Raw genomic sequence first — 10,074 nt, 5'->3', positions numbered from 1 at the left:
TTATTTTACAAACTTATGTTTTTTATTTTGTTTTTGTTTTAAAATATTACTTTTCTTATCTCATTGAGAATTTTAAACACCCTTTTTAATTTTAGAATAAAATGCTTAATGTTTAATTCATCACAAATACAACATAAATGGAAGATTTTCTTAATTCAAATCAGTTTTAATTTTACTATGAGTCAGTAATATTTTTAAAAGGTGAATGCTTGAATTATGAGTTATATTTTGTACCAGTCTTATAGTAGACAAAGGAATAGAGGCATGTTACGAAAAGGCTATTATTCAAGATTATCTAATTTTCTTCCAATTTTTTGTTTATATAATAGGTTATAAATTTATCAAAGTTTTTTCTTTTAATTTTTCAAGTTAATTTTTCATCAGTATTTTAAGCGGATTAATTGAAATTGAAACATACTTATTTTAAAGTCCTTTTCAGAATGACTATTTATTCTTATTCTTTCAGGTATAAATTCTCCAACTTGTTGCTTTGATTGACTGCCTTTTATAGTCCTTACCTTATTTGTGTACTTTCTAAATGTTAAGAATCACCATCCCTTTGGATTTTCTCTTTCTTTTAGACAGTTCTCTGGCTGCTTAAGCCTCTAGCCTCACAGATAACATGCCTGAATCAGTGGCTATGCTTTAGGTTCTCATTCTGTATATGTGGTAAAATTTAGTGCCCAGCATCCTTACATGGTTCAAATCCAGTTTCAGAATTCTGAATCCACTCTCAGACATTTTGGATTTGAGAATTCTTTGTTGTGGGGGTCTGTCCAGTATATCGTAAGATATTTAGCAGTGTTGCTGGACTCTGCCCACTAAATGCCAGTAGTACCTACCTCCAGTAGTGACAACAAAAATGTCTAAAGACATTGCCAAATGTCCCTTAGGGGAAGGGGGACAAATTTCCCCCTGTGGAGGAAATCAGATCAGGAGCCTGTGCTCTATTCTCAGGGACAATGTAGGTTTAATTATCACAATAATCCAAAAGGGTAAAGTGATATTCAAAGTGTTTGGCCCACAGGGATCTGTAGTGATAGCTGATTGATCATGGGATTCCAAAGAATGATATTAATGGGCAGCACACTAAAGCACTCCATGACGTATATTGGTAGAAAAATTCTAGGTCTGATGGGCAGAAATATAACTCTAGTTGCCATAGTGGGTATTCATAGCTTCTTATTTATTTCTCAAACCTAAGCTGGTTTATAAATTTTGAACCTGTATACTGAAAGAGAGGCCAAATTCCTTTGAGAAAAGATTCTGCAATGATGCCACAAGTGTATACTGTGAACCTTCTTCCATGACCATTTATCATGACAACTGTGCACTTGGGAAAGAGAAGTATCCAAAATAATGATCTGAGATGATTGGATGCTGGCTCTGATACTAATCTTTGGAAATCTAAAATATGAACCCAATCCACCAGTCAGAGTGGGGTTTATGAGATCAGCTGACAGAGTTTTGTCTAACAGTGAAGAAGAATCATAGAACTATTCTGTAGTTATTTCCTCAGTCATAGAATATGTAGTGGGAATAGATATGCTTACCAACTGGCAAAATTCCCACACTGATTTCTCAACCTTTACAGTGAAATCTCCTGTTGTAGAAAAGGCCCTTGGGATTGGCCCAATACCACCTAGCCAAGATAGTAAATCAAAAGCAGTCTAACATACCTAGGGGAATTGTAAGATTAGTGCCAGTTCAGGTAGGGCTGATCTGGTATAGATCTACATTTATTCATGAGAAGTGACTGATGAGTTAATCTACAGGATAGAAACTTAAAAAATTAAAATATTTGTGCAAGAAGTTCTGGGGGAAGTGGTAGTTAGATGAAATTTTGGAATAGGCACAGAGTATGTAGATATTTGTGTCCCACATGAATGTCCAGACAGTACCCATTTCAGAGACTCTCAATAATCTGGTAGTCAAGATAAATCACTCCGTGGATCTCAGCCTCTTTTTCCCATCACCCTGCATTACTACACAACGGGACATTAAGGCCTATGCTTAGAACTTAATGGATTCACTAGAATACCTCTGAGTACTGCTCTCTTGCCCAGCAGTTTTGGTAAAGGAAAATTGTTGCAACCCAATAAACACAGGGTGACTAAGCACTCATATGCCACAAAAATTAAGGTTTAATTACACCCTCAAAGAAAACCCTGTCAGATTAAATTGAATGTAAAGGAACATGGGATGGGTAGTAAAAGAAGGTGAATATATTTATCAACTTGGTCTTCTGAGCAGCTATGAAAGTAGAATTATTAATTGATTCTCACCTCCTCCACTGTCTTACACCTTATATAATGAATTGTGACAGTAATGTATGTTTTAAGTTTCCAGTGGAAGTATGACTGAATTTATCCCGAGAGGATACAGCAATTACTAGGACTGTGTGTGTCTCTTGTGTCGGGATCATAATGTTTTTCATGCACAGGACAAAAGTAGATGTCAAAGGGCAAAAGAAGATAACTGAATATTTTATTTTGCCCATCAAATCCACTCTCTACCATTCCTCATCTTACTCTGTGTCCAGAGAGGCTTACTTTTAGAGACAATATTAATGGGCATCCCTACCTTTTGCCTTTTTGTTGGATTCAGCCTATAGAAGTCCCCAGCAGGAGTCCAGAGGGCAAGAAGAGTGAAGTCAGAGTATTTATTCCCCTATCTTCCATCCTGGAGGTAGGTTGCATTGTTCTACTTAAGGATCTAGCTGTTATTAGGAGATTCCCTGGCTTCTAGTAAATGCTCCTTCTCTGTCTCCTTCAGGTCTACAAGTGATAATGGCCCCTGATGTTGCCCTGGGTTAATATACTACCCCTATTGGCTTCCCTAAACTCTGCATGCAACCTTTTTAATTAGGCTTCTTAGCAAATTCCTCTTAATTACTCATTTGGATATACCATATTTTCTGTAAGGATGCTAATTGACATACTAACATTTTACATTTCCTCTCAAAATGTTTCTTATTAATGCATTCCAAATCTTGACATATGGCATACTACCTACCCAGTTACCTGGGCCAGATCTCTAGGTTACACTGTGATATATTCTTTTCCTCTAAGCCCTCAGAGCTTATCTATACCAATTCTCTTCTTTAACATCTCTTTATACCTACTGTGCCCACTGACTACTATTTGCAACAATTTCCTAAAATAACTACCTTTCTTGGTATTATGCTCACACATCCATCCTACACACTGTTGCATTTCAAAAATGCAGAACTGAGCACATCTCATAACTTAAAACCCTTTGATGTACTTTCCTCATGCACAGGTTTATGTCCAAAGTCCTGAGCATGACATGAAAGAGTCTTCAAGGTCCAGATTTGTCTGCCTCTCTCTTCTTTCATTTATACAGTATGCTTTAGACACACTGAAGTGGTTGACATTTTGAGAACTGACTAGGCTGGTTCATGTCAAAATGCTTTTGTTTATGCTGATAGCCCTGCTCAGCAGGCATTTCTTGACCTTGTCTACCTGTTAAACATATAATCATTTTTCCAGACACAATTCAAATATCAACCTCTCTATGTATCCTTTCCTGACTTACTTGAAAATCATGTAGAATTTATGTCAATACTAACATTCATTTGTCAATAAATATTTATAATTACTATATACATCCCACACTATTCTATCTTTGAAGATATAGCACTGAACGAAAAAGGGATGTCCCCTATTCTCTTAGAATTTGCAGTATATAGAGATAAAGATAATAATAAAAACAGTTAAATATATAGTATGAAGTTTCTGATTAAGGCTGGTAAATAACATGAAGCAAATTAAGGAGTTATGGGATTCTGGGAAGAAATGTTATTGTATATAAGATGGTCAAAGTAAGTGTCATTGATAAGGTGACATTTGAGCAGAGATCTGACTGAAGTAAGGGAGCAAATTATGTGGGTAACTGAGAGAATAGCATGCTAGACAGGGAACCAATGATTTCAAAAGGCCAGTGTCAAGTATGCACTTGACACTTTAAAGAATAGTAAGGTGGTCAATGCGGTGGAAATATGTGACTGATGTAGAGATTCATAGGAAATGAGATCAGAGATATAGGAAACTTGGAAGAAGCTTAGACTTCACTCAGAAAATGATGGGGAGCCATTTTGAGTGGAACACTATGACTTATATTTTAAAGGATCACTCTGGCTCTGTGCTGAGAGTAATCTGTAGCTCAACTAGGGCAGAGACTAAGAGGCCAGACAGAAAGCTGTTGTAGTAATCCAGAAAAGTTTGATGGTGATGTAGACCAGGGTGGTGGCAATGAAGGTGGTGGTGAGAAGTTCTTAAATTTAGGATATATTTTAAAATTAGAACCAACAGGCATATTGAAGGATTAGATGTGAAGGAATTCAAGAGGCACACACACAGGGAGATAGAAGAAGAGAGGAAGAGAGGCAGAGAGGGAGAATAATAATTTCAAGGTTTTAGATTGAACAGCTGGGAGATTGGAGTTGCTATTTCCTGCCATGTGGAATCCAGCAGAAGGAGCAGCTTTGAGCAGTGAATAAGGAGTTCAGTTATAGACATATTAAATTTGAGCTGCACATTATGTATCTCAGTGGGGATTTCAGGTAGATAGTTGAATGAATATATGTCTGCAATTCATGTTAGAGATTTGGGATAAAGACTTATAGTTCATAAAGATCTCTAGTTTTCTGTAATAACACCTATGATATTCTATCTTAAGTAAACTAAACTCCTTAAGGCCAGCAAGTGCATCTGACTCAATTCTGTATTCATAGGTCCTAGACCAATGCTTAACAAATGTTTACTGAACAAAACAAATGTGTGCGTGACTCTCATTTGCCCTCCTTTCCCCTTCTCCCTTGCATATCTGTACCTGATTTCCTCTCTAATTCTCATCTTGAGGGAATGTGACCTGCTGGCCCATCTAGTTACTCCTACGATCCAGTAAGCCCAGTAGGTTCTCCAGATATATTTATTACATTAAATTAGTTATCCCATACTCTATTCAGCTCAATTTACATCTGTGTTTAGGACATGCTTTTTAGATAAACAGGCACTATTATAATTTTGATATGGGCTTCCCTGCAAACTGCATCTCCCTCCATCTCTGGGTACTATTTAAATGTCAGGCAAAATTAAATATAGTAGAAAAAAAATGGAGGCATTTACTCCATAGCCAAATACAATTGACTTTAGCATGCTCAAATATTATCGATAGTATTAATGTTCTCTCATTTTAGAGTGTCATAATTTCCAGAGACCTTTTGTATGCCTTTTCTCCTATAATTTTTATAACCACTCTGTGACAAAGGGCCAGTGAGGATGTGACCTGCCAAATACCACACAATTATTAAATGGTAGGGCTTGGACTCAAATCTGTTTTTTGTTACTCTAATTTCAAGACTCCTCTCTCCACACAATCTTGTCTTCCTTGTCTCTATATTTTTCATGCACTATGTTGAGTTTTAAAACTCTACTTTCTACTGAAGACTATTGTAAGATATATTCTGACTCTGTATCATGATAACTTTTAGAGCAATTAAGAAAACATACATGGTGAAATTTGAAGATGATTCCTTACAACTATTAGAATGGCTATTGTAAAAAAAGAAAAAAAGTCAGCAAAAGATAACAAATATTGGTGAGGATGTGAAAAAATTGGAACCATTGTACACTGTTGGTGCAAATATAAATTGATGCAGCTGGTATGGAAAAGAGTATAATGGTTTCTCACAAACTAAAAATAGAATTATGATCTGATCCAGCAATCCCAATTCTGAGTATTCACTGAAAATATTTGAAATCAAGATTTGAGGAGATATGTACACTCCCATGTTCATTGCAGTGTTATTCACAATATCCAAGTACTAGAAATAACATAAATGTCCATTAATAGATGAATAGATAAAGAAAATGTGACAATACACTCATACACACAAATACAACTCAGCCAAACAAAGAAAGGAAATCCTTTTACATGCTACAACACAGATGGACCTGGAAGACATTATACTAAGTGAAATAAGCCTGTCATGGAAGAACAAATACTATAAGATTCCACTTATGTGAAGTATCTAAAAGAATCAAACTCATAGAAACAGAGTGTAGAACGGTGATTGCAAGGACTGGTTGGAGAAGAAAATGTAGGGGCTGCTGTTCAATGGGTATAAAGTTTCACTTATGTAATATGAATAAGTTCTGGAGCTCTGGACAACATTGTATCTATACTTAACAATACTGTATTGTACGGTTAATGTTTATTAAGAGGGTAGCTCTCAAGTTGAATGTTCTTACCATGGTTAAAAAAATTAGAGGTTGCCCAGAATAGAGAATGTAGGACTCCGCTTTTCTGATAAAATGCTGGGAGGATCACTGATTTGCAAAGCAGGTTATAAGCATTCGGCATTAGCAGTGTGGTCACCTTGGCACAGACCTTTGACAAACGAAAGAGATAACATTGTAGGGCCTTAACGGGTGATTTTTGTTTTCACATTTTCAGTTGCAATTTTTTAGGCAAGGCTTGGAATAGGACACATAAACTTCTGTTTACTGAGTTACATGTTCCAAAATGTAAAGCTGATGTCATTGTTTGCTGCTTTTTCTACCAGGCAGTCTCCTTTTTCTTTCTTTCTCAGAAAAATCTCCCACTCAGCCTGCCCCCAAAAGCTACTTGGCCTTTCTTCCATCGATATTTCCCTTGTGGATTTAGAAAAGAACCCTTGAAAAGAGGTGGGGTCGACACCATGGCTTCTGCTTTTATCTCGAACATTTGTCTTTTCAGATTCAACATTCAGAGTATTTTCTGTCTCTCTTAAATTTGCTGTAGTGCCAGATAGATAGCAAAGGAGGCTGTTTGGATTGCCTACAAGATACAGACAACATAGCATCCACATAAGACATAGAGTATTGAGTGCTGAAGCATCCAGGCCTTTCTCCTTCTCTCTGAGGGGGTCTTCATGAGTGTGTTCACTCTCTCCAGTGAGGAAGATATGAAGAGGTCTATGTATAAAGCATAACCAACCTTCCACACGTCAGGAATGCTTCCATGATCTGTTAGCACAAAACTGCTGGAAGAGGACTAATGTACCCTGGCACTGTAGTCTCACGCCATTATAGCACATTGCAGAAACTTTCCCGGGAGAAGCTCTGAGTTGTCCACTGTTGCAGAGTTGCAGCTTTATTCCATTCAGCTGATGGAGATTTGTCCATGATTGAGGCATCCTTCTCTTCATGATGCTCACCAGGTTGGACTGCACTGGGGATGTGACACCTGGATCATTCTCGGAGTCAGATCTCTAATTGTAGTTGCACATCCACCCAGACTTCATCTCTTCTCCTCCCCACTTTCCTAGTGAGTGTGTCCAATTCTGGCAGCTAGATTGCAAGTCTGAATTATGCTATCTTCCTGGTCATCCATGTCATCCTTCTGCTTGACAGTTGCCTTGCTGGCTCCTTTTACCAGTTTGCTCAGGTCAGGATCATTTTGTTGACCCTGTTGAGCTAAAATAACCGGCAAAATTAGGAAACTCCTGCATTTTTACAAAAAACTTTCATTCAATCATGGCTTCTCTTGGAGGCTTGGTTGTTGAGGTCAGAATTTTAATGGTGTCCATTACAAGGTGTCTTCAGTAGAGATAATAATGCTATAGGTGTTTGAATGCTATTATAGTCTTAACTAGAATCTAAAACAATACAACTCTACTATTGTATTCATTCTCTGCATCAATATTTCATGGAGATCCAAGTGGTGTGAATTTTATTTTTTATTTAACATTTTTACAGAATATAAAAATTTTACACATCTAAATTTTAAATTATCTTAATACTTTCTTTAACTTTTATGGATCTGCCTACCTCTTACTTTGGTTAATTCTTTAGAAATGATAAAGATGGAAGGGGTATTGTAAATTGTAGGGACACATGAGGACTAGGTCTCATATTTGCCACAAAGAGCAGATGTTTATGATCTATAGTAGTGGGCCAAACACTAATTAGATATTTAGGTCCTGTCTTGGTCTCTTTCTCTAGAATTGGGTAAAATAATAATCCTGTACATTTCTTGTTCTCCAAACTGCACATTTTTAATTTTCTCTGACTGCCATCTCCTGGTTTCTTTTAGAACCCATACCTTTGTCCTGAGGAAATTTGAGAAACATAAACTTCTAATTTTACCAGATCAGAGAATTCACAAGTAAAAGAGACTGTGAAAAACATGGGCTCCTTGTACAATGGGAGCTAATATATATTTTTAAGAATCTAATGTGACTAGAAGCATTTTTTAATTGGTTCCTTTCAAATTTATTTTAACAAAGTGTGTACAAATTTATATATATTCTAAAACATGTGCAAAGCACGAGCCTGCTAGGTGAGGCCAGGATCTTGTGAAATGGCCAAAGCCTCCTTGTTCTTTCATGCACTCTACTCTGTGAGAGGAATAAACCCCTGGGAGAGTCTTATTACCATTTTCACTCTCAGAAAATAAATAAATGTACTCAGAAAAAAACAAATGTAAATAATCATAATAACAGAAACATAAAGCATTGTAGAGCCAGCATTGTAACTTCTTCAAAATTTAAAGTAAGAACTATAGAAAATTGAGGGGGGAAAAAATAAAGAACTGTGGACAATTGAATTCCAATGGGAAATATCATAGATTTCTGTCTTGAATTCCTATACCAAAGGGAATTTATCCATATGCTGGTACATCATCCATTCCTTGGAAACTTGCAGCTATTGTTCTTATACACTATCCTAGTTAATTATTAATTTTTAACCTATCTGACAAAGATTGTGAGATTGTCCTGTAGAGATGATAAAATCCCATTCTCTTCTATTTAAAATTCATCAAAGATTAAGATTACCTAGATTAGTCCAGGTTATAAAACAAGACTATTAAAGATACTCTCTGAAACACACTCACTGCCACCAACACTCACATGGTCATGTATTTAAGAACACATGTATACACAGGCACACATGTGTGCATGCATAAACATGCACTATTTCAGGGGCTGAAAGTAGGATAATTCAGTTCTTTCCCAAATATACCATGTGCTCTATGCATACTCCTCGTATTAGAGCTTATCTGTTAGTGGTTCAGTTGAAGGAGATGAAAAAAGGAGTGGCATTTTAGGAGTCTGTCCTGAAGATGATTAAGATGGACTGCTTAGTGGGCACAGTAGAAGATCTTTTGTTGTACATAGTAAACAGACAGCAATAGGCCCTCACCCTCACTCCCCTCCCTTGGTTCCTGGCTCATTAACTCTGCTTCAACTACTTCCTGAGGTTGCTCGTAGTTGGCACTGAATAGAATCTTATTTGTAATATGTGGAAATTTACTCCTGATCTGGGCTGCCCTCTTTTAATTACTAGTGCTCTGAATGCTCCATAGGACTATATAGTAGGTATACTGAAGGCATATTATCATTTATTATTCTCAATTATTCTAAGAGTTATATACTATTATAATTTCCATTCAACTGTTGAGGGGATTGAAGTTAAAGAGGTTACCCTGGCCTCAGTCTATGGGCTAGTGAATAGTTTGATTTTGGGTCTATTGGACCCTGCTTCTAACTCCTATGTAGACTGACTCCAGAGTTCCGAAATCTAGCCTGGACAAAAGGTATTATCTGTCTCCATCCTAAATTTAAATTAAGGTGGAAAGAGAGAGAAGCTTACATTCTTATTAAGTTTCTCTACTAGCCTAACCTCCAGAATAACCAGAGTATCTTCCTTTACAAAAAACCCTTATTCAAGAATTTTTCTGTCTGTGTCCATGCCACCCTGGACATGCCCGATCCTGTCTGATCTTGGAAGCTAAGCAGGGTCGGGTCTGGTTAGTACTTGGATGGGAGACCTGTAAGTAAGATTGGGTGCTGTAGGCATAAAGAAAAAAAAAAAAAGTTTTCTGAGCCACTACAGCCTGAGGTTTAATAGGATTATAAGTAACAGCAATAAAACAGAAATCTATGGTTTAGCACCCACTAGTATCCCAGTGTAAATGCACATTAATTTTAGACTATAATAAAAAATAAAAAGCATTTATTTTGGTAAAAGGAGCTGTAGCCTCAGAGACACAAATTCAGGTAGCAAC

The 10,074-nt window shown here is 36.7% G+C and overlaps 1 pseudogene; it reads left to right on the top strand.

The window, feature by feature from the left end:
• The first annotated feature begins 9,746 nt into the window (after positions 1–9,746).
• On the top strand, positions 9,747–9,865 carry LOC120599182 (uncharacterized; annotated as a pseudogene).
• Positions 9,866–10,074: the final 209 nt, after the last annotated feature.

Source organism: Pteropus medius, unplaced genomic scaffold, assembly GCF_902729225.1.
Source record: "Pteropus medius unplaced genomic scaffold, Ma_sr-lr_union100, whole genome shotgun sequence".
Lineage (NCBI taxonomy): Eukaryota > Metazoa > Chordata > Mammalia > Chiroptera > Pteropodidae > Pteropus > Pteropus medius.
Note: the sequence above shows the minus strand (reverse complement) of the source record. Positions and strands in the feature narration are given on the sequence as shown.